Raw genomic sequence first — 26,616 nt, forward strand, 5'->3', positions numbered from 1 at the left:
TACATCCTACTATTAAAAAAGTAATAAAGTTAGGGTCCCTTTACAATGTCAGAAGGAGGGAGGCACTAAGGCACCGCCTTCCGCCCCTCGACGCCCTCGCGGTGCCACCTCCTTCTGACAGGAACTTCCTACAGACCAGGTATGAATGATGCCTGACTGGACATACAAAACTCACAAGTTCCTGGCTCTCACGGCTCCTCTGAAGAGGGTTAGTCCAAGAAGGAGGGGCATCGCGAGGGGCGTCGAGGGACGGGGGACTGTGCCTCACTGCCCTCGCCTTCTTCTAGAAAGCCGTCTTCAACCGAGTCGAGAGAGCCGGGAACTTGTGAGGTGTGCATGTCCTGGTGGGACAAAAAACAAACAAACAAACAAACAAACAAACAAACAAACAAACATACAAACATACATATATACATACATCCTACTATTAAAAAAGTAATAAAGTTAGGGTCCCTTTACAATGTCAGAAGGAGGGAGGCACTAAGGCACCGCCTTCCGCCCCTCGACGCCCTCGCGGTGCCACCTCCTTCTGACAGGAACTTCCTACAGACCAGGTATGAATGATGCCTGACTGGACATACAAAACTCACAAGTTCCTGGCTCTCACGGCTCCTCTGAAGAGGGTTAGTCCAAGAAGGAGGGGCATCGCGAGGGGCGTCGAGGGACGGGGGACTGTGCCTCACTGCCCTCGCCTTCTTCTAGAAAGCCGTCTTCAACCGAGTCGAGAGAGCCGGGAACTTGTGAGGTGTGCATGTCCTGGTGGGACAAAAAACAAACAAACAAACAAACAAACAAACAAACAAACAAACATACATACATACATACATACATCCTACTATTAAAAAAGTAATAAAGTTAGGGTCTCTTTACAATGTCAGAAGGAGGGAGGCACTAAGGCACCGCCTTCCGCCCCTCGACGCCCTCGCGGTGCCACCTCCTTCTGACAGGAACTTCCTACAGACCAGGTATGAATAATGCCTGACTGGACATACAAAACTCACAAGTTCCTGGCTCTCACGGCTCCTCTGAAGAGGGTTAGTCCAAGAAGGAGGGGCATCGCGAGGGGCGTCGAGGGACGGGGGACTGTGCCTCACTGCCCTCGCCTTCTTCTAGAAAGCCGTCTTCAACTGAGTCGAGAGAGCCGGGAACTTGTGAGGTGTGCATGTCCTGGTGGGACAAAAAACAAACAAACAAACAAACAAACAAACAAACATACATACATACATACATACATCCTACTATTAAAAAAGTAATAAAGTTAGGGTCCCTTTACAATGTCAGAAGGAGGGAGGCACTAAGGCACCGCCTTCCGCCCCTCGACGCCCTCGCGGTGCCACCTCCTTCTGACAGGAACTTCCTACAGACCAGGTATGAATGATGCCTGACTGGACATACAAAACTCACAAGTTCCTGGCTCTCACGGCTCCTCTGAAGAGGGTTAGTCCAAGAAGGAGGGGCATCGCGAGGGGCGTCGAGGGACGGGGGACTGTGCCTCACTGCCCTCGCCTTCTTCTAGAAAGCCGTCTTCAACCGAGTCGAGAGAGCCGGGAACTTGTGAGGTGTGCATGTCCTGGTGGGACAAAAAACAAACAAACAAACAAACAAACAAACAAACAAACAAACAAACATACATACATACATACATACATACATCCTACTATTAAAAAAGTAATAAAGTTAGGGTCCCTTTACAATGTCAGAAGGAGGGAGGCACTAAGGCACCGCCTTCCGCCCCTCGACGCCCTCGCGGTGCCACCTCCTTCTGACAGGAACTTCCTACAGACCAGGTATGAATGATGCCTGACTGGACATACAAAACTCACAAGTTCCTGGCTCTCACGGCTCCTCTGAAGAGGGTTAGTCCAAGAAGGAGGGGCATCGCGAGGGGCGTCGAGGGACGGGGGACTGTGCCTCACTGCCCTCGCCTTCTTCTAGAAAGCCGTCTTCAACCGAGTCGAGAGAGCCGGGAACTTGTGAGGTGTGCATGTCCTGGTGGGACAAAAAACAAACAAACAAACAAACAAACAAACAAACATACATACATACATACATACATACATACATACATACATACATCCTACTATTAAAAAAGTAATAAAGTTAGGGTCTCTTTACAATGTCAGAAGGAGGGAGGCACTAAGGCACCGCCTTCCGCCCCTCGACGCCCTCGCGGTGCCACCTCCTTCTGACAGGAACTTCCTACAGACCAGGTATGAATGATGCCTGACTGGACATACAAAACTCACAAGTTCCTGGCTCTCACGGCTCCTCTGAAGAGGGTTAGTCCAAGAAGGAGGGGCATCGCGAGGGGCGTCGAGGGACGGGGGACTGTGCCTCACTGCCCTCGCCTTCTTCTAGAAAGCCGTCTTCAACCGAGTCGAGAGAGCCGGGAACTTGTGAGGTGTGCATGTCCTGGTGGGACAAAAAACAAACAAACAAACAAACAAACAAACAAACAAACATACATACATACATACATACATCCTACTATTAAAAAAGTAATAAAGTTAGGGTCTCTTAACAATGTCAGAAGGAGGGAGGCACTAAGGCACCGCCTTCCGCCCCTCGACGCCCTCGCGGTGCCACCTCCTTCTGACAGGAACTTCCTACAGACCAGGTATGAATGATGCCTGACTGGACATACAAAACTCACAAGTTCCTGGCTCTCACGGCTCCTCTGAAGAGGGTTAGTCCAAGAAGGAGGGGCATCGCGAGGGGCGTCGAGGGACGGGGGACTGTGCCTCACTGCCCTCGCCTTCTTCTAGAAAGCCGTCTTCAACCGAGTCGAGAGAGCCGAGAACTTGTGAGGTGTGCATGTCCTGGTGGGACAAAAAACAAACAAACAAACAAACAAACAAACAAACAAACATACATACATACATACATACATCCTACTATTAAAAAAGTAATAAAGTTAGGGTCCCTTTACAATGTCAGAAGGAGGGAGGCACTAAGGCACCGCCTTCCGCCCCTCGACGCCCTCGCGGTGCCACCTCCTTCTGACAGGAACTTCCTACAGACCAGGTATGAATAATGCCTGACTGGACATACAAAACTCACAAGTTCCTGGCTCTCACGGCTCCTCTGAAGAGGGTTAGTCCAAGAAGGAGGGGCATCGCGAGGGGCGTCGAGGGACGGGGGACTGTGCCTCACTGCCCTCGCCTTCTTCTAGAAAGCCGTCTTCAACTGAGTCGAGAGAGCCGGGAACTTGTGAGGTGTGCATGTCCTGGTGGGACAAAAAACAAACAAACAAACAAACAAACAAACAAACAAACATACATACATACATACATCCTACTATTAAAAAAGTAATAAAGTTAGGGTCCCTTTACAATGTCAGAAGGAGGGAGGCACTAAGGCACCGCCTTCCGCCCCTCGACGCCCTCGCGGTGCCACCTCCTTCTGACAGGAACTTCCTACAGACCAGGTATGAATGATGCCTGACTGGACATACAAAACTCACAAGTTCCTGGCTCTCACGGCTCCTCTGAAGAGGGTTAGTCCAAGAAGGAGGGGCATCGCGAGGGGCGTCGAGGGACGGGGGACTGTGCCTCACTGCCCTCGCCTTCTTCTAGAAAGCCGTCTTCAACCGAGTCGAGAGAGCCGGGAACTTGTGAGGTGTGCATGTCCTGGTGGGACAAAAAACAAACAAACAAACAAACAAACAAACAAACAAACAAACAAACAAACATACAAACATACATATATACATACATCCTACTATTAAAAAAGTAATAAAGTTAGGGTCCCTTTACAATGTCAGAAGGAGGGAGGCACTAAGGCACCGCCTTCCGCCCCTCGACGCCCTCGCGGTGCCACCTCCTTCTGACAGGAACTTCCTACAGACCAGGTATGAATGATGCCTGACTGGACATACAAAACTCACAAGTTCCTGGCTCTCACGGCTCCTCTGAAGAGGGTTAGTCCAAGAAGGAGGGGCATCGCGAGGGGCGTCGAGGGACGGGGGACTGTGCCTCACTGCCCTCGCCTTCTTCTAGAAAGCCGTCTTCAACCGAGTCGAGAGAGCCGGGAACTTGTGAGGTGTGCATGTCCTGGTGGGACAAAAAACAAACAAACAAACAAACAAACAAACAAACAAACAAACATACATACATACATACATACATCCTACTATTAAAAAAGTAATAAAGTTAGGGTCTCTTTACAATGTCAGAAGGAGGGAGGCACTAAGGCACCGCCTTCCGCCCCTCGACGCCCTCGCGGTGCCACCTCCTTCTGACAGGAACTTCCTACAGACCAGGTATGAATAATGCCTGACTGGACATACAAAACTCACAAGTTCCTGGCTCTCACGGCTCCTCTGAAGAGGGTTAGTCCAAGAAGGAGGGGCATCGCGAGGGGCGTCGAGGGACGGGGGACTGTGCCTCACTGCCCTCGCCTTCTTCTAGAAAGCCGTCTTCAACTGAGTCGAGAGAGCCGGGAACTTGTGAGGTGTGCATGTCCTGGTGGGACAAAAAACAAACAAACAAACAAACAAACAAACAAACATACATACATACATACATACATCCTACTATTAAAAAAGTAATAAAGTTAGGGTCCCTTTACAATGTCAGAAGGAGGGAGGCACTAAGGCACCGCCTTCCGCCCCTCGACGCCCTCGCGGTGCCACCTCCTTCTGACAGGAACTTCCTACAGACCAGGTATGAATGATGCCTGACTGGACATACAAAACTCACAAGTTCCTGGCTCTCACGGCTCCTCTGAAGAGGGTTAGTCCAAGAAGGAGGGGCATCGCGAGGGGCGTCGAGGGACGGGGGACTGTGCCTCACTGCCCTCGCCTTCTTCTAGAAAGCCGTCTTCAACCGAGTCGAGAGAGCCGGGAACTTGTGAGGTGTGCATGTCCTGGTGGGACAAAAAACAAACAAACAAACAAACAAACAAACATACATACATACATACATACATCCTACTATTAAAAAAGTAATAAAGTTAGGGTCTCTTTACAATGTCAGAAGGAGGGAGGCACTAAGGCACCGCCTTCCGCCCCTCGACGCCCTCGCGGTGCCACCTCCTTCTGACAGGAACTTCCTACAGACCAGGTATGAATGATGCCTGACTGGACATACAAAACTCACAAGTTCCTGGCTCTCACGGCTCCTCTGAAGAGGGTTAGTCCAAGAAGGAGGGGCATCGCGAGGGGCGTCGAGGGATGGGGGACTGTGCCTCACTGCCCTCGCCTTCTTCTAGAAAGCCGTCTTCAACCGAGTCGAGAGAGCCGGGAACTTGTGAGGTGTGCATGTCCTGGTGGGACAAAAAACAAACAAACAAACAAACAAACAAACAAACAAACAAACAAACAAACATACAAACATACATACATACATCCTACTATTAAAAAAGTAATAAAGTTAGGGTCCCTTTACAATGTCAGAAGGAGGGAGGCACTAAGGCACCGCCTTCCGCCCCTCGACGCCCTCGCGGTGCCACCTCCTTCTGACAGGAACTTCCTACAGACCAGGTATGAATGATGCCTGACTGGACATACAAAACTCACAAGTTCCTGGCTCTCACGGCTCCTCTGAAGAGGGTTAGTCCAAGAAGGAGGGGCATCGCGAGGGGCGTCGAGGGACGGGGGACTGTGCCTCACTGCCCTCGCCTTCTTCTAGAAAGCCGTCTTCAACCGAGTCGAGAGAGCCGGGAACTTGTGAGGTGTGCATGTCCTGGTGGGACAAAACACACACACACACACACACACACACACACACACACACACACACACACACACACACACACACACACACATCCATCCATCCATCCATCCTACTATTAAAAAAGTAATAAAACACATCTCTGGAGAAAAACCACAAGAACAACATCCAAAAGAAAGAAAACATACCTTAGAAACATGCCGGGTTAGAGGAGACGGCAGCACTGCAGAGGTGAGGACAGGCATCTGTTTGAAATAGACAAAACAGTAAACATAGTCATACAGACTCAGAGACGCTTTCCATCCAATCTGTCTGAGTTTGAGCTGTTTTACAGTGAAGAATGGGCAAATAATTCAGTCTCTAGATGTGCAAAGCTGGTAGAGACATACTCCAAAAGACCTGCAGGTGTAACTGGAGCAAAATGTGGCTCTATGAAGAGCAGGGGGTGAATAGAAAAGAATGACACACTTTTCCAAATTTCATTTGCTTAGAATTTTGACAACCATGTATTATTTTCATACCACTTCACAATTATGTGCTACTTTGTGTTAATCTACCATTGAAACTGTCAATAAAAACATCTTTTGTTTGTGGTTGTAAGGTGACAAAATGTGCACAAGTTCAAGGACTATGAATGCTTTTTCAAGGGACTGTAATGTTAAATCACCCCCCATGCACACATCAGTGCACAGGCATGTACACACATGCAGAGTTACATTATCAAAGAAGCTAAAAAAACAAGCTCTGCTTTAACTTTTAACTAAAAAAAAAGACTGCAAACTTTAGGAACAATATGGAATGAGTGATAATGTCATCATTCCATGAATTGAAAAAATTTGTTTCACCTTAAATCTTTTTTTCTTTTCTTAATTGCAAAAACTGTAAATTTGGCTCAAGGGGACCTGAAAGCCAGGAGACAATTTATTGACTTTGCCCACAATCTTATGAAGAAAAAGATTTCCAATAAATATTAACTCATTCACTGCCAGCCATTTTCAAACGTATGCTTTCAATTGACGTCTATACACGTCAATGGCAGTGAATGAGTTAATAGAGCAAAATCTCTCTCTCTTAAGTATTTGTTGCCTAACCACGTCCTAACCTAGCAGTCATATACAGCTATTAATTAATCCTGCATTTTTTTGTCAAAGACATTTCTCACCATGAAATTACCCGATTACAGTTAGCCTTTGCAGTAATTTCCATATCTTAGTACTGCAAAATCAACAGTAAAAAACTCTAAAGGATGTTAGCAGTTTAGTACTGTAATTTGCATGTAATTGTGGGAAAATTCCATGAGATTACACTATTTTTACGGTAACTCACCGTACTCATGGAAACAGCTGTAAAATACAGCAAATGTAACAATTGGTGATGTTACTGAGATTATACTATTACACCATCCGGATTTCTGTTGTTTTCTACTGTAGATCTAAGAGTAATTACTTAAATCCTCATTCAGAGTGTATTACTATAAAATGTGATTCACTGTGAAAGCAGTATAACATATAAACTACAATATACAGCATAATTTTTAACTTAAGGAGTAAGTTGCAGCCACACTAAAATTTAATTCCTTGAACTGAATGGAACCTCATATATTAATAAATGCATTTGTTTAGTCAAACAATGTGAAACATTAGTAATACTATTAATTAATAGTATACTTGTAAGGTTAGTATTGTGATAGAGTCGAGTATATTTTAATTATACCCTTGTAGACATTATGACATTATGCTAGTACAATTATGGTGAACAAAAAGTACATCTAAAAGTTAATTTCAAGAATACTGTTATGTACTAAAACGGGGGCCAATATAGTCCCAAGAAGCATTATTAGTATACGTACTAGGTAAGGTATACTTGGGAAATATAATTGAAGTATACTTATTTTTGTATGGCCAGCAACAAAAACTAATGGCTACATTTAGAGTAATGTTTAAAAATGACTTCATTTAGCAGGATGTTGCTTTTTTCTCTTCTTATTCTTTCTTATACTGGACCTTCATTTGTTTTGTATAAGGTGGTACTTTTTAAGACACCTCTGCCTAACTACAGTGAACTGATTTAATAATATGCTCTGGTCGTCATTTTACACAAGGTGTCACATCCATGAAACCTACACCACTAACCAGCATCAGTCCTACAACTTCACTCTCAAAATTAATAAATTCTGGGACAAGCAGAAACTGTATTTTTAGCGGTGCATTTTGTTGCAGGCCAGACTGCTATGAGATGCACTCTCCTAAAGAAATAATTCCTTTGTAGCACCACTTCGTCTTGGTTCAGAAGAGATGTCCTGATATACGTGATAATGTAACACATTATCACAGTTTAGCGCGTTGGGTTGTGTTTTTAAAGCGATTGTTACGTTTTTAAAGCTTTGTAATGCGACAGGTGCGATAGCCGACACCACACCTTCACCTGACGTACAACGTGACGTATGACGCACACGTCGGGTATTCACTTTCAAAACAACAATGGGGATAGAAAATAGTGCTCGAGGTGGTTAATGCTCCTTTCGCTGGTTGCCAACCACCATTAAATAACAACAAGAAGAAAATATTGATCTGCTTCTCTTAGTTTTGCACGTTTAAGCCGCAATTCAGACTCAAAAAAAGCTGCAAAGCAGGAGAACAACATGGCCATCAACTATTCTGTGCCACAGATACAGTTCGCTGCAGCACAGAGTGATGATGAGACCGTTAACATGTGCAACTTAGAAGTAGTCAGAGATAACTGGATGTTCAATCGGGTTAAATGCAAGGTTGATTGGATTATATCTGAAGATCGTATGCTATTCGTGGTAACTCTGCTAGACTCCAAATTGCTGCTCGTCCATGCGGGAGTATCTCAAAATTAAATGAAACCACTTAACACTATTTCCCTAAAACGGACTGACATGGGACACATTAAAGTTGGATCGGAACCAGCTAATCAGTCTGAAGGTAAGTGTTTTTTTCACTTATTCGAGAGAAGTCCGAAATGCGTTCTTAGTACTGTTTGTTTTGACTTTTAAGCTACCAGGATATTTTCATTTAAAGACAAAATGTCAATATCTCTGAATGTGGAGACTCAAAAGACTAGTTAGGTAATTTGCCGATGGATTTATGAGACTTGATAGAAACTTGGACGTTTGCAACAGGTGAATCGGTGAACTACCGAGGTTGCGCCCAAATGCTTAAAGCTGTTAGCTGGTCAGTGTTTTCAGGTGTGCTTGTACTACCTGTACGGTGCGGAGTGCTGACTAAGTCATGTTAAACCCATTAAAGCGTCGAGCTCAAATATCTTTTCATGTTTGTGCACTGCTCTCTTGTCGGCACACATTTTCTGTTTATTGAAGCCTTTTGTGAATAATTTTGATCATGTAAAAACTGGGAATTGGTCCCTATTGACAATACTCTTATTTTTTGCATTGAATATGTCATTCAGGAAAGGTAATTGGTCACTGAAGTTTTTGCAACTGTGTATTTCTAAATTTTGTGGCTTCAGTGCACGCAAATTTATATTGTTCAGTTTGCATGTTAAAAGCCTGCCAAGCACCCCAAGGCTGATTATGCTTGGTAAGAAGTCATTTATGACATAGAGCTGATTAGACCATATTAAAATTTCTGTTTGGCACAGGAGCTTTTTGTGGACACAGGTATCCAGTCTCTGTTTTGTTAGCTCAAATTTCTGTAATTTCCTTTATAAACCAAGGTTGTTGGACATGTGTCTCAGTGAATCCAGCAAAGTAACAATATCAAATTTCACATTACATATTACTGATCAACATAGTAGTCTAGCTACACCAACAGCAGAAATACTGAAGTCAATACTGTAAAGTTTAACAGCAGCACAAACTATAAACTCCAAAATAACCATACAGTTGATTCACCTCCGGTAATTTAACTGGGCTGACTCTTTGTTAGGTGTGTTTAATGGGCAGAATAATTCCCAATTATGTACAATTATAATATGTTAAAATGGACTTATGTACATAAGGCCATTAATAATTAACTGTACGTAGGTATTTGCTTTATGACTATCTAGACAGTGTGAAGAAGTGAAGTATTGAAATTATTTTATGTTGCATAATGACAACATGTTGCCCCTATACATTTAAGGACAAAGTTCAATGACCGCCACCTGCTGGATGGTGAGTGCAGAGGGGCGTGTAATTGTTGAGCTGGACAAAGAGAACACCTGTGCTGATGCAATGTCAGTCTTCTTTGGTTCATTCTATGTATTGAACCTGGAATACCAGGAGTCAGCGGGTGCAAGGTTTTTTTGTAAGGATAAACCCTGAAGAGGGAACAAAATGTACCTCCAAGGTTGGGACAAGCAGGAAGACTGGGACCACTGTGAAGCGAAAGGTTGTTCACATTAACCCTCATGTCACAACTTTCCTCCAGTGGCTTACTGAATTTGAGTGGAGAACTTCAAATTAGGGAAATTAGTAAATTTCTTGTATAATTTAAGTGACCAATGTGTTGTTACCCATGTCTCCACAGATGATCCATGGCCCATGCTTTCTGGACATTTACACAAGACGAGCAACAATGAAGACAAGCTCTCTTGCCATCTTGCAAGACGCTGTCTCTGTCCAATAGGTTTTTTTGAGTGCAACAGTTTTGATTTTTTTTCCTTCTTTTACCCATCCATCCATCCATTCGCTTCCGCTTATCCTTTTTCAGGGTCGCGGGGGGCGCTGGAGCCTATCCCAGCTGTCATAGGGCGAAAGGCGGGGTACACCCTGGACAGGTCGCCAGTCTGTCGCAGGGCCAACACACAGGGACAGACAACCATTCACACTCACATTCACTCGCACATTCACACCTAGTGGCAATTTGGATTATCCAATTAACCTATCCCCACAAGCTGCATGTCTTTGGACGGTGGGAGGAAGCCGGAGTACCCGGAGGGAACCCACGCAAACACGGGGAGAACATGTAAACTCCACACAGAAAGACCCCGGCCTGATGGTGGAATTGAACTCAGGACCTTCTTGCTGTGCAGCACCAGTGCTAACCTTCTTTTACCCGTTTGTTAAAAATTATTTCAGCTACTTACACTTTAATTGTCACATGTATTGGCTCACCCTACAAATCAATGAACTCAGTCCACAAAGCAAGATCAGGGTTCAGTGCAGGTCAGTCAAGTTCCTTCACACCACACACGCTCATCCATGTCCTTGTGGACCCTGTTTTGTGCAATGATTTGGTCGTGTGAGCCAGTATTTTGGACAAAGTGTATATAAAGGCAGACGTGTGGGGCTTGATATTATATCCATTACAATTCAGTTTGTTTGTATGGTGCCAACAAAATGAATGCCAAGGCACTTCACATTGTAGGTTTGAGACCCTACAAAATATAAGTAAGGAAACCCAACACTTGAGCATGTGTTGTCTGCCATGATATGGATATGACATAATATCGTTATTGTTTGTACAACCATCTGAGAAAATAATGGATTACATGGTTTAGTAAAAACAAGTGCTTCCTCAATGAAAATATGTTTTCAGTTCTTTTCAGTTTTTGATTTTGGAAATGTGTATTTCAGCAGGGAAGAATCAGAATTGAAATAAAGTGGTGCAAAGCACATGAATTATATTTTGTGTGTGTGTGTGTGTGTGTGTGTGTGTGTGTGTCTATCCATCCATCCAATTTTTTTGGAACCCTCCAGTCTCTTACAGTATGTTACTGTTAACTGAAATTACGGTAAATTACGACCTGTTAAAAGAGTAAATGACCGCCTGTTGGGACACGGTATCCTCTAGCAGAGATGAATATTTTTGGTACTGATGATGCGTGATAACGGTAAGTTACTGGTTAATATATTGCAGTTTATTACCTTGCAGCGGGCTTACAGTGACATACCGTGAATAAGCGGTAGTATACCAATTTCTTAATCACAGTATGATGTTACTTTGTTGACGTAATTTACGACATAACGACATAACGGTATCTCACTGACATAACTGTCGCCAGTGAGATACCGTAAAAAAGGCTACGGTGCGTTACCATAATTTGTCCAAGAGTATTATACCACACCAGCAAAAAACGGTATCATCCTGCAGAAAGGTAAGCTAGCGTAACACGGCGTCACGGTATGACGCTGGCAGCAGTGACGCCAGTATGTTACCGTAAAGTGGCGATGAAAAGTCTAACAGTGCAGATTCACGGAGTAATCAGAAAAGTTTAGCATGAATCTGGACATTAGATTTAAGATTTAAGTTTTAAGCTTATCAGATATCACTTGTTAGAAGCTCCTTACCGTTTGAATAAATCTCTTCTCAATCTGCTGTCCTCTTCTGCTTGCATCTTTTTTTTTCATCTAACACTGACGTTATTCCATGTTAATTATTTTCTCCGTGAAAAACACAGCAACTCATCTTATCCCGGGGTGCCAGGAAGTCGAGCTGCGGATCTCAGCAGAAAACTTTTCAAACTGATTCCAGGTTGATCCAGGTATACATTTGAAACAGGTTCTCCTCTGTGACGTGACAGTCGGAACGCATCTGCGTAACCATGGTTACAGGGGGACGCTTTGGAGCTCTGCTGCTCAGCAGCAAAATATTTCAGATCACTATGTAAATACTCCAACTCTAAAACCAAGTAAAATAAATATGCTGCATATGTGTATAGTGCGTTCATGTGTGTGTGTGCGCTGCGTGGTAACGTAGGCGCGTGCATGTGTGCCCCGGTCACAGCTCCTTTCAGCATGGCCGGAGGTAAGTCACTGCCACGTTGCTCTCAGCTAATTAAAGTTTGTTCAGATCCCAAGCTGCAATGTGAATACAGCCAAACCGCCGCGTTTTTGTTTGTCATTAAGAGACTCATTCGGGATAAGTTTTGTGGAGGGCGGAGTTCACTAATATACACTTATAATGAGTTTTAGCCGAGAACGCAGCTAAAATGCTAGCATGCTAAGTTAGCCTGATTGCTAGCGGCTACTCGCGGCAGTCTTTTTTTAACAGCATGCACTCTTTTTTCCTTCGTCAGGAGAGGTGTACTGGCAGTCGCGTGACACACACAGATCAGACACATATTTCTGTGTTGCAGGTATGGAGATGTTCTTATGTTTTGGAGATGCTGTCTTTCAGTCATTGTTTTTATAAGTACAGTGTTGTATTGCCTGTTAGATGGCGGTTATTAATATAATTGTACTGAAGTATAATGTTTGAACTATAAGTACCAGAATATTGGGTCCTGGTTATTGAATTGTATTTATCTGACTGTTTATTTGTTTTTGAATTATTTTGTTTATTGTTCTTATAAGTTGTTTTTGATGTTTTTTCAGTGACATATTATTTATTTTGTGCTTTTTGTTTTTGAGAGCTTAAGTTAATGTTTTAAAACAATTTGTTGTATTTGATTCATTATATTATTGTAGTGTTAATGAAGCTGCAGACACAGCTCCTTTCAGCATGGCCGGAGGAGAGGTGTACTGGCAGTCGCGTGACACACACAGATCAGACACATATTTCTGTGTTGCAGATGTGCAGTAAAGAGCCAAAGACCCAGTACTGTCTCCTGCCTCTTACTTTCACGCCAGAACACAACGCAAGAACAACAGGCGTAACACATGAACGGGTTACACATACTGAGGTGAGTTGTTGAGGATATGTCGAGCTGTTGATAAGCACGGCTGTTTTTGTGCTCTTATATACTGTTAGCCTGTTTTGCTGGCGTTAGTGAAGCTGTTTTCAACTGGATGTAACATTGTTGAACTCTGATGATTAATGAATAAACTCTCGATGTGACGACGTGAGCATGTAATTGTAACCCTGTGTTCATTTAGTCGTTTGATACCGTTTAATATCCAGCACATCTATTGGGTGCTTTATAACATGCCCTGGAATCATTTTAAGTTTTACAATGCCGGTGATTTACGACTCTTTTGCGACAGTCAACTGTGGCGTAAACTCTGGCGGGTCTCAGAGCTAGCTTATGTGAGCCAGCAGTGACATCTATACATGCAGTAGCCTTAAAATACTGATTATTTATTCTCCTGCTAGGTAAGAATTTGTGTTTTATACGTTTATTGTCACATTGTGCGCCATGTTATTGTTTCGGTGAAATGAATTTCTACAATGGCGGACTTAGACAAAATAGTGTTACTGTTAAGACACAGACACTGCAAACCTCATCTCTGGAGAAAAACCACAAGAACAACATCCAAAAGAAAGAAAACATACCTTAGAAACATGCCGGGTTAGAGGAGACGGCAGCACTGCAGAGGTGAGGACAGGCATCTGTTTGAAATAGACAAAACAGTAAACATAGTCATACAGACTCAGAGACGCTTTCCATCCAATCTGTCTGAGTTTGAGCTGTTTTACAGTGAAGAATGGGCAAATAATTCAGTCTCTAGATGTGCAAAGCTGGTAGAGACGTACTCCAAAAGACCTGCAGGTGTAACTGGAGCAAAATGTGGCTCTATGAAGAGCAGGGGGTGAATAGAAAAGAATGACACACTTTTCCAAATTTCATTTGCTTAGAATTTTGACAACCATGTATTATTTTCATACCACTTCACAATTATGTGCTACTTTGTGTTAATCTACCATTGAAACTGTCAATAAAAACATCTTTTGTTTGTGGTTGTAAGGTGACAAAATGTGCACAAGTTCAAGGACTATGAATGCTTTTTCAAGGGACTGTAATGTTAAATCACCCCCCATGCACACATCAGTGCACAGGCATGTACACACATGCAGAGTTACATTATCAAAGAAGCTAAAAAAACAAGCTCTGCTTTAACTTTTAACTAAAAAAAAAGACTGCAAACTTTAGGAACAATATGGAATGAGTGATAATGTCATCATTCCATGAATTGAAAAAATTTGTTTCACCTTAAATCTTTTTTTCTTTTCTTAATTGCAAAAACTGTAAATTTGGCTCAAGGGGACCTGAAAGCCAGGAGACAATTTATTGACTTTGCCCACAATCTTATGAAGAAAAAGATTTCCAATAAATATTAACTCATTCACTGCCAGCCATTTTCAAACGTATGCTTTCAATTGACGTCTATACACGTCAATGGCAGTGAATGAGTTAATAGAGCAAAATCTCTCTCTCTTAAGTATTTGTTGCCTAACCACGTCCTAACCTAGCAGTCATATACAGCTATTAATTAATCCTGCATTTTTTTGTCAAAGACATTTCTCACCATGAAATTACCCGATTACAGTTAGCCTTTGCAGTAATTTCCATATCTTAGTACTGCAAAATCAACAGTAAAAAACTCTAAAGGATGTTAGCAGTTTAGTACTGTAATTTGCATGTAATTGTGGGAAAATTCCATGAGATTACACTATTTTTACGGTAACTCACCGTACTCATGGAAACAGCTGTAAAATACAGCAAATGTAACAATTGGTGATGTTACTGAGATTATACTATTACACCATCCGGATTTCTGTTGTTTTCTACTGTAGATCTAAGAGTAATTACTTAAATCCTCATTCAGAGTGTATTACTATAAAATGTGATTCACTGTGAAAGCAGTATAACATATAAACTACAATATACAGCATAATTTTTAACTTAAGGAGTAAGTTGCAGCCACACTAAAATTTAATTCCTTGAACTGAATGGAACCTCATATATTAATAAATGCATTTGTTTAGTCAAACAATGTGAAACATTAGTAATACTATTAATTAATAGTATACTTGTAAGGTTAGTATTGTGATAGAGTCGAGTATATTTTAATTATACCCTTGTAGACATTATGACATTATGCTAGTACAATTATGGTGAACAAAAAGTACATCTAAAAGTTAATTTCAAGAATACTGTTATGTACTAAAACGGGGGCCAATATAGTCCCAAGAAGCATTATTAGTATACGTACTAGGTAAGGTATACTTGGGAAATATAATTGAAGTATACTTATTTTTGTATGGCCAGCAACAAAAACTAATGGCTACATTTAGAGTAATGTTTAAAAATGACTTCATTTAGCAGGATGTTGCTTTTTTTCTCTTCTTATTCTTTCTTATACTGGACCTTCATTTGTTTTGTATAAGGTGGTACTTTTTAAGACACCTCTGCCTAACTACAGTGAACTGATTTAATAATATGCTCTGGTCGTCATTTTACACAAGGTGTCACATCCATGAAACCTACACCACTAACCAGCATCAGTCCTACAACTTCACTCTCAAAATTAATAAATTCTGGGACAAGCAGAAACTGTATTTTTAGCGGTGCATTTTGTTGCAGGCCAGACTGCTATTAAATGCTCTCCTAAAGAAATAATTCCTTTGTAGCACCACTTCGTCTTGGTTCAGAAGAGATGTCCTGATATACGTGATAATGTAACACATTATCACAGTTTAGCGCATTGGGTTGTGTTTTTAAAGCGATTGTTACGTTTTTAAAGCTTTGTAATGCGACAGGTGCGATAGCCGACACCACACCTTCACCTGACGTACAACGTGACGTATGACGCACACGTCGGGTATTCACTTTCAAAACAACAATGGGGATAGAAAATAGTGCTCGAGGTGGTTAATGCTCCTTTCGCTGGTTGCCAACCACCATTAAATAACAACAAGAAGAAAATATTGATCTGCTTCTCTTAGTTTTGCACGTTTAAGCCGCAATTCAGACTCAAAAAAAGCTGCAAAGCAGGAGAACAACATGGCCATCAACTATTCTGTGCCACAGATACAGTTCGCTGCAGCACAGAGTGATGATGAGACCGTTAACATGTGCAACTTAGAAGTAGTCAGAGATAACTGGATGTTCAATCGGGTTAAATGCAAGGTTGATTGGATTATATCTGAAGATCGTATGCTATTCGTGGTAACTCTGCTAGACTCCAAATTGCTGCTCGTCCATGCGGGAGTATCTCAAAATTAAATGAAACCACTTAACACTTTTTCCCTAAAACGGACTGACATGGGACACATTAAAGTTGGATCGGAACCTGCTAATCAGTCTGAAGGTAAGTGTTTTTTTCACTTATTCGAGAGAAGTCCGAAATGCGTTCTTAGTACTGTTTGTTTTGACTTTTAAGCTACCAGGATATTTTCATTTAAAGACAAAATGTCAATATCTCTGAATGTGGAGACTCAAAAGACTAGTTAGGTAATTTGCCGATGGATTTATGAGACTTGATAGAAACTTGGACGTTTGCAACAGGTGAATCGGTGAACTACCGAGGTTGCGCCCAAATGCTTAAAGCTGTTAGCTGGTCAGTGTTTTCAGGTGTGCTTGTACTACCTGTACGGTGCGGAGTGCTGACTAAGTCATGTTAAACCCATTAAAGCGTCGAGCTCAAATATCTTTTCATGTTTGTGCACTGCTCTCTTGTCGGCACACATTTTCTGTTTATTGAAGCCTTTTGTGAATAATTTTGATCATGTAAAAACTGGGAATTGGTCCCTATTGACAATACTCTTATTTTTTGCATTGAATATGTCATTCAGGAAAGGTAATTGGTCACTGAAGTTTTTGCAACTGTGTATTTCTAAATTTTGTGGCTTCAGTGCACGCAAATTTATATTGTTCAGTTTGCATGTTAAAAGCCTGCCAAGCACCCCAAGGCTGATTATGCTTGGTAAGAAGTCATTTATGACATAGAGCTGATTAGACCATATTAAAATTTCTGTTTGGCACAGGAGCTTTTTGTGGACACAGGTATCCAGTCTCTGTTTTGTTAGCTCAAATTTCTGTAATTTCCTTTATAAACCAAGGTTGTTGGACATGTGTCTCAGTGAATCCAGCAAAGTAACAATATCAAATTTCACATTACATATTACTGATCAACATAGTAGTCTAGCTACACCAACAGCAGAAATACTGAAGTCAATACTGTAAAGTTTAACAGCAGCACAAACTATAAACTCCAAAATAACCATACAGTTGATTCACCTCCGGTAATTTAACTGGGCTGACTCTTTGTTAGGTGTGTTTAATGGGCAGAATAATTCCCAATTATGTACAATTATAATATGTTAAAATGGACTTATGTACATAAGGCCATTAATAATTAACTGTACGTAGGTATTTGCTTTATGACTATCTAGACAGTGTGAAGAAGTGAAGTATTGAAATTATTTTATGTTGCATAATGACAACATGTTGCCCCTATACATTTAAGGACAAAGTTCAATGACCGCCACCTGCTGGATGGTGAGTGCAGAGGGGCGTGTAATTGTTGAGCTGGACAAAGAGAACACCTGTGCTGATGCAATGTCAGTCTTCTTTGGTTCATTCTATGTATTGAACCTGGAATACCAGGAGTCAGCGGGTGCAAGGTTTTTTTGTAAGGATAAACCCTGAAGAGGGAACAAAATGTACCTCCAAGGTTGGGACAAGCAGGAAGACTGGGACCACTGTGAAGCGAAAGGTTGTTCACATTAACCCTCATGTCACAACTTTCCTCCAGTGGCTTACTGAATTTGAGTGGAGAACTTCAAATTAGGGAAATTAGTAAATTTCTTGTATAATTTAAGTGACCAATGTGTTGTTACCCATGTCTCCACAGATGATCCATGGCCCATGCTTTCTGGACATTTACACAAGACGAGCAACAATGAAGACAAGCTCTCTTGCCATCTTGCAAGACGCTGTCTCTGTCCAATAGGTTTTTTTGAGTGCAACAGTTTTGATTTTTTTTCCTTCTTTTACCCATCCATCCATCCATTCGCTTCCGCTTATCCTTTTTCAGGGTCGCGGGGGGCGCTGGAGCCTATCCCAGCTGTCATAGGGCGAAAGGCGGGGTACACCCTGGACAGGTCGCCAGTCTGTCGCAGGGCCAACACACAGGGACAGACAACCATTCACACTCACATTCACTCGCACATTCACACCTAGTGGCAATTTGGATTATCCAATTAACCTATCCCCACAAGCTTCATGTCTTTGGACGGTGGGAGGAAGCCGGAGTACCCGGAGAGAACCCACGCAAACACGGGGAGAACATGCAAACTCCACACAGAAAGACCCCGGCCTGATGGTGGAATTGAACTCAGGACCTTCTTGCTGTGCAGCACCAGTGCTAACCTTCTTTTACCCGTTTGTTAAAAATTATTTCAGCTACTTACACTTTAATTGTCACATGTATTGGCTCACCCTACAAATCAATGAACTCAGTCCACAAAGCAAGATCAGGGTTCAGTGCAGGTCAGTCAAGTTCCTTCACACCACACACGCTCATCCATGTCCTTGTGGACCCTGTTTTGTGCAATGATTTGGTCGTGTGAGCCAGTATTTTGGACAAAGTGTATATAAAGGCAGACGTGTGGGGCTTGATATTATATCCATTACAATTCAGTTTATTTGTATGGTGCCAACAAAATGAATGCCAAGGCACTTCACATTGTAGGTTTGAGACCCTACAAAATATAAGTAAGGAAACCCAACACTTGAGCATGTGTTGTCTGCCATGATATGGATATGACATAATATCGTTATTGTTTGTACAACCATCTGAGAAAATAATGGATTACATGGTTTAGTAAAAACAAGTGCTTCCTCAATGAAAATATGTTTTCAGTTCTTTTCAGTTTTTGATTTTGGAAATGTGTATTTCAGCAGGGAAGAATCAGAATTGAAATAAAGTGGTGCAAAGCACATGAATTATATTTTGTGTGTGTGTGTGTGTGTGTGTGTGTGTGTGTGTCTATCCATCCATCCAATTTTTTTGGAACCCTCCAGTCTCTTACAGTATGTTACTGTTAACTGAAATTACGGTAAATTACGACCTGTTAAAAGAGTAAATGACCGCCTGTTGGGACACGGTATCCTCTAGCAGAGATGAATATTTTTGGTACTGATGATGCGTGATAACGGTAAGTTACTGGTTAATATATTGCAGTTTATTACCTTGCAGCGGGCTTACAGTGACATACCGTGAATAAGCGGTAGTATACCAATTTCTTAATCACAGTATGATGTTACTTTGTTGACGTAATTTACGACATAACGACATAACGGTATCTCACTGACATAACTGTCGCCAGTGAGATACCGTAAAAAAGGCTACGGTGCGTTACCATAATTTGTCCAAGAGTATTATACCACACCAGCAAAAAACGGTATCATCCTGCAGAAAGGTAAGCTAGCGTAACACGGCGTCACGGTATGACGCTGGCAGCAGTGACGCCAGTATGTTACCGTAAAGTGGCGATGAAAAGTCTAACAGTGCAGATTCACGGAGTAATCAGAAAAGTTTAGCATGAATCTGGACATTAGATTTAAGATTTAAGTTTTAAGCTTATCAGATATCACTTGTTAGAAGCTCCTTACCGTTTGAATAAATCTCTTCTCAATCTGCTGTCCTCTTCTGCTTGCATCTTTTTTTTTTTCATCTAACACTGACGTTATTCCATGTTAATTATTTTTTCTCCGTGAAAAACACAGCAACTCATCTTATCCCGGGGTGCCAGGAAGTCGAGCTGCGGATCTCAGCAGAAAACTTTTCAAACTGATTCCAGGTTGATCCAGGTATACATTTGAAACAGGTTCTCCTCGGTGACGTGACAGTCGGAACGCATCTGCGTAACCATGGTTACAGGGGGACGCTTTGGAGCTCTGCTGCTCAGCAGCAAAATATTTCAGATCACTATGTAAATACTCCAACTCTAAAACCAAGTAAAATAAATATGCTGCATATGTGTATAGTGCGTTCATGTGTGTGTGCGCTGCGTGGTAACGTAGGCGCGTGCATGTGTGCCCCGGTCACAGCTCCTTTCAGCATGGCCGGAGGTAAGTCACTGCCACGTTGCTCTCAGCTAATTAAAGTTTGTTCAGATCCCAAGCTGCAATGTGAATACAGCCAAACCGCCGCGTTTTTGTTTGTCATTAAGAGACTCATTCGGGATAAGTTTTGTGGAGGGCGGAGTTCACTAATATACACTTATAATGAGTTTTAGCCGAGAACGCAGCTAAAATGCTAGCATGCTAAGTTAGCCTGATTGCTAGCGGCTACTCGCGGCAGTCTTTTTTTAACAGCATGCACTCTTTTTTCCTTCGTCAGGAGAGGTGTACTGACAGTCGCGTGACACACACAGATCAGACACATATTTCTGTGTTGCAGGTATGGAGATGTTCTTATGTTTTGGAGATGCTGTCTTTCATTCATTGTTTTTATAAGTACAGTGTTGTACTGCCTGTTAGATGGCGGTTATTAATATAATTGTACTGAAGTATAATGTTTGAACTATAAGTACCAGAATATTGGGTCCTGGTTATTGAATTGTATTTATCTGACTGTTTATTTGTTTTTGAATTATTTTGTTTATTGTTCTTATAAGTTGTTTTTGATGTTTTTTCAGTGACATATTATTTATTTTGTGCTTTTTGTTTTTGAGAGCTTAAGTTAATGTTTTAAAACAATTTGTTGTATTTGATTCATTATATTATTGTAGTGTTAATGAAGCTGCAGACACAGCTCCTTTCAACATGGCCGGAGGAGAGGTGTACTGGCAGTCGCGTGACACACACAGATCAGACACATATTTCTGTGTTGCAGATGTGCAGTAAAGAGCCAAAGACCCAGTACTGTCTCCTGCCTCTTACTTTCATGCCAGAACACAACGCAAGAACAACAGGCGTAACACATGAACGGGTTACACATACTGAGGTGAGTTGTTGAGGATATGTCGAGCTGTTGATAAGCACGGCTGTTTTTGTGCTCTTATATACTGTTAGCCTGTTTTGCTGGCGTTAGTGAAGCTGTTTTCAACTGGATGTAACATTGTTGAACTCTGATGATTAATGAATAAACTCTCGATGTGACGACGTGAGCATGTAATTGTAACCCTGTGTTCATTTAGTCGTTTGATACCGTTTAATATCCAGCACATCTATTGGGTGCTTTATAACATGCCCTGGAATCATTTTAAGTTTTACAATGCCGGTGATTTACGACTCTTTTGCGACAGTCAACTGTGGCGTAAACTCTGGCGGGTCTCAGAGCTAGCTTATGTGAGCCAGCAGTGACATCTATACATGCAGTAGCCTTAAAATACTGATTATTTATTCTCCTGCTAGGTAAGAATTTGTGTTTTATACGTTTATTGTCACATTGTGCGCCATGTTATTGTTTCGGTGAAATGAATTTCTACAATGGCGGACTTAGACAAAATAGTGTTACTGTTAATTTGACTCTCTGCAGTGTTTAAATGCTTACACATATACACGCACAGTTACTGTCCCTCCACACGTAGGACTCAGTTCTGCTTCTATGCCCCATCTTTGTTTACTCTTTCCCACCCAACAAGTGCATAAATAAGATGTTAAAAACGTCATCATCATATCAAACATGATCGATTTGGGGGGAGTTTGTTTGGCACATGCTGACTGCATCTAATTATAATCAGAAGAGGAGGCGAGAGCAGAGAACGAGAGTGCAGCAGTTTGGTGAAAGGAACAGGTGAAGAAGAGGTGAGCATCCAAGAGACGAGCAAGAGGACAGTTTCAAAGCAGACATTATGGCACAATAAAAGCTGTAAGAGCAGAGATTCATTCATATCTTTACTATTTTTCTTTAGCTTCTACTCCCGCTGCTTACAATAAATCCGAGATAAAGAACAAACAAGAACAACTCACATGGCATTGATTGTTTAGTTCAGTGTCACTCTGTGATTGTTTGACATTTCATATAAATGTGACTCTAAAATATAGCCAATAATAAAAAGCTGCTGTTACTGAGTGAAACTTGAAGGATTATGATAAACTTCAGTTCTTACTGAATCTGTAACATTGCTTTTTTAAAAATTGTTAAATGACTTTTGTGTCACTGTGCACAGTGAAAAGCTCACCTGATGTAGTGGTGAGGCCATGTTCACCACTAGATGGAGACAACCTGGCACAGGTATTTTCTATACACTAAATTTCACACTGAAAAGCCTTGGTGGGAATTTTTGTTTCATAGAAAGTAAAGGAAAACATGTCTTGAGGTCTTTTTCCAGTGTTTTCAAAATTGTGTTTTTCACATACACATCAAAACTTCACACAGACAAACACACACACAAAACAACAAAATATGTCAAATTACATATTTTGTTGACTATTTTGTTGACTATGCACCCCTACCCATAATAAATGGGTAGGGGTGCATAGTCAGTAAAAGTCACCAAGGCTCTGCAGAGCTCCAAACCTGCTCTGCCACAGACAGAAGCATCAAAAATGTGCGCTGGGAGCTTCATGGCATGGATTTCTACAGCCAAGCAAATCTATATGTGTGTGGCCAAGAACCTTAGTCCATGTAGGGCATCTTAGCACAGTTTACTTGTGTCAGCTAGTGGGAGGGCAGAGAGGGCAGCCTTTACATTGTTTTATTGTAGAGTGACAGGAACTGCCTATGAGCTTCTAATCAAGCAGAAGTGTTGACGGAAAATCTATCAAAGGAAATACATTGATGAAAATCAAAGAAGAGAAATATTTATATGATGTTCCATTTTCCTGAGAGCTGATTGGCTGTGATGACTCCTTCAAGTACTACATGCTACTTTGTCCTGCTAGTTAAGCCTGCTGTCTGTTCTCAGGCCTCCTCCTGATTCACTGCCATATATCCACCACCAGAGGGCTCCACTGACCTGCCTGCTGACATCAGAGCACACCCCTGTGTCATGTGACCTGGCAGGAGTAGCAAAGCTGGACTCAGACCTGGCCCAGGCAAGTTCAAAGGCAGCTGTGGTAGAGAGAGTATATGGGCTCAAATTGTGGTCATAAATATTTTGTACTTGTAAATCAGGATTTGTGTGTGTATGGGATCAGAACGATGCCACCTTGAAATGAAACCGAAAAAAATATTGAAACTGAAATAAATGTACAGCGCGGCTGCAGTCACGGACAAACTTGCATGTGTCTGTTCGGGAATGGCAGATGCTGAGAGGTCCAGCGTTTACATTACCGGCTATTTCAAAGTGACAGCCTGAGGTGTTCTTCAGTAAATTGGACTACCAGACAGGAGGACCTGAGGCCCCACCGTATTATTTTCGGTAAGTTAAATGTGTGTGTAAGCTAATCCGTAACTTAGGTCCTTAGGTGAGCACTCGGCTGTCGGGGAAACTTGTTTTGTAAAGTTCGTTTAGCTAACCCGTGCAGGTGAATGAATTTACCCTGACTAAAGAAATCAAGAGAAACGCACCGGGCTGCTCAGTGACTAACCACGGTTACTGTACTTTCTTTATGAGTATTATACTGTAAGAGCAACAGGCTGGACTCTGCTTCTGCTCCTGTGCAGAGCTGATTATTAAATATGTGCAAACAGCAGCATGTTTTCTGTCGCTTTCCACATGTGGAACGACATTAACGCCAACTTTTAAAAACCTGGCACTTCAGTAACCCCTCATTAGTCAATAGCTACGGATTAAATAGCAAAGCCCGATACTTATGTACTGAAACCAACTACTTCCGCTTGGCAGCTTAAGTTAAAATGTTACATTTTTCCTCTGATTATTTTTTTAGCACTGACTCTGTATATTTTTTGTTTGTTGCAAATATTCAGGTTAAAAAACTGTCCGAATTATATTTAATGAGGTATGTTCACAAAGTCACATGTGCAGTACTCTGTACAGCTTGCATCCTTTAGGACAAATAATTTGAAGCATTAATATTTCTTGTTCAATACTGAGCTGATAACACCTCCGTATTGTCATGGCCCTGGGTCATGTGACCCAGTATTCTGAGTTTCTTGGTGTTTTGTTATTCTTTTTAGTCTAGTTTCATTTCGGTTTATCTAGTTACATTCTGCCATGTTTCATGTCCAAGTTTTCTTTGTTTGTCAAGTTCATGTCATGTCTAATCTCCATGTTTTCTGTTTTACTTTGAAAGTCTGTATTCAGTGTCAGTGTATTCAGTTTCATTTCTCCTGTCCTGTCGTTAGGTTCATGTGTGTCAGCTGTGCTCCCATGTGTGGCCACTTCCCCTGATCATCCCTCATGTGTATTTAGTCTCTGTGTTTCATACAGTCTGTGTCGCGTCGTCTGTGTACTTCCCCCCGGTCAAGTTAAGTGTTTTTCAGGATTCTGTGCAGTTCATGTTTGCCATTTGGTTTATGTTGTTTTTCATGCAGCCGCACGATGAGGTTCCGTGCAGGTCATGTTCATGTCTCTTTCGTCACGCCACTTGGTTCACAGTTTCCATGCATCTGTACAGCATTCTGTTCACAGTGATCATAGTTATGCCTTTCAGTCAGGTTAGTGTTTTTCCAGTTTAGGTTTTTGGTTAGTTGCAGTCTCAGTCCCTGTTATGTTTTGTCTACTCCCTTCTGCATCAGCCCAAATAAAGGCTCGCTTTCAGTTTAAGTTTTCCTTAAAGTGTCCTTAAGTGTCCTTCCCAGCGCTCATGAGACTGCTTTGCTGCACTGTGGTATGAGGTGCTAACCTGTTGACAGTGTTAATTTTAAAATGTATTCCACCAAAGATAATAGAAGTAACATTCTGAATACTTTACAACTACATGAATATCCTATTGCTGTGTGATTTATTACTATTACCGAAGGTTACTCTCCATACCAACACCAACTAGATGTTTAAATCTTAATATAAATGAGTAACAGTAGGTGCACATTAGGTAAGGCTGCACTTTTTGCAGTGATCTCGTAAATAAAACAGGTCCGCGGCTCCGAACCGTAGTAAAGGGACCTCTGGCTAATACGTTGGGGTCTTTTTTTTTTTTTTTTTCCTGGATCACCTGTTGAGAAAGAAAAAAGAAAACAAGCAGAAGAAGACTAGAGCAATAAAATACACAACACCATGATGATCTATGGGAATATAACAGTAAATACTAAATGTTAAACATTATTGTGCAGCACGTAAGATCGACAGCGCACAGTGTGCTTTAAGGTAGGAGCCAAAAAGGAGCAGAGCAGCGGCGTTAAGGACGTCCTCGCCGTACCTGGGTCCATCAGGTCCTCCAGACGCGTGAGCAGTTTGGTGAGTTTCACCATTTGCTCCAGGAGCTGCGCCTGGATGACGGCAGATTCCAGCAATACCACCGTCTTTCACTCGCCCAGTTTGAGGACCTGCTGTCCCGCGTTGGTCCCAGCATTGCCCGCCTTGACACCAACTACAGACGCTCAATCCCACTTGCAGAGCGCCTGTCCATCTCCCTGAGGTTAGTAAAAGTGTTTAATACGGTAGTCCTTTATTGATACCTGTGCTAACATGGATGTGCTATGCTATCAATGAATGTTGTCGGTGTTTACTGATAGCAAGCTGTGGTACGGAGACGACTGTTTATAATATTTCTAGTGATACTCGGGTCTCATCAAGTCCCGATTTACAGTGGGGCAAAAAAGTATTTAGTCAGCCACCGATTGTGCAAGTTCCCCCACTTAAAATGATGACAGAGGTCAGTAATTTGCACCAGAGGTACACTTCAACTGTGAGAGACAGAATGTGAAAAAAAAAATCCATGAATTCACATGGTAGGATTTGTAAAGAATTTATTCGTAAATTAGGGTGGAAAATAAGTATTTGGTCACCTCAAACAAGGAAAATCTCTGGCTCTCACAGACCTGTAACGTCTTCTGTAAGAAGCTTTTCTGTCCCCCACTCGTTACCTGTATGAATGGCACCTGTTTGAACTCATCATCTGTATAAAAGACACCTGTCCACAGCCTCAAACAGTCAGACTCCAAACTCCGCCATGGCCAAGACCAAAGAGCTTTCGAAGGACACCAGGAAAAGTATTGTAGACCTGCACCAGACTGGGAAGAGTGAATCTACAATAGGCAAGCAGCTTGGTGTGAAGAAATCAACTGTGGGAGCAATCATCAGAAAATGGAAGACATACAAGACCACTGATAATCTCCCTCGATCTGGGGCTCCACGCAAGATCTCATCCCGTGGGGTCAAAATGATCACTAGAACGGTGAGCAAAGATCCCAGAACCACACGGGGGGACCTGGTGAATGACCTGCAGAGAGCTGGGACCAAAGTAACAAAGGTCACCATCAGTAACACACTACAACGGCAGGGAATCAAATCCCGCA

General features: G+C 42.0%; 1 protein-coding gene across 12 annotated transcripts in view; it reads left to right on the forward strand.

The window, feature by feature from the left end:
- The first annotated feature begins 12,037 nt into the window (after positions 1 to 12,037).
- LOC308389254 (rab3 GTPase-activating protein catalytic subunit-like) overlaps positions 12,038 to 26,616 on the forward strand; it is a 38,524-nt gene continuing 23,945 nt past the window's right edge. For 6 of the 12 annotated variants that reach the window (XR_013970244.1, XR_013970245.1, XM_080870492.1 and 3 more), the window contains exons 1-8: positions 12,038 to 12,122; positions 13,092 to 13,262; positions 20,034 to 20,117; positions 21,085 to 21,255; positions 21,995 to 22,122; positions 22,424 to 22,488; positions 23,162 to 23,291; positions 23,502 to 23,617. The gene's annotated coding sequence lies outside the window, so the exon portion shown is untranslated. The other 6 variants (XM_080870496.1, XM_080870494.1, XM_080870497.1 and 3 more) reach the window with 6 other exon arrangements.

This window comes from Rhamphochromis sp. 'chilingali' (assembly GCF_963969265.1).
Source record: "Rhamphochromis sp. 'chilingali' genome assembly, chromosome: 21".
NCBI lineage: Eukaryota > Metazoa > Chordata > Actinopteri > Cichliformes > Cichlidae > Rhamphochromis > Rhamphochromis sp. 'chilingali'.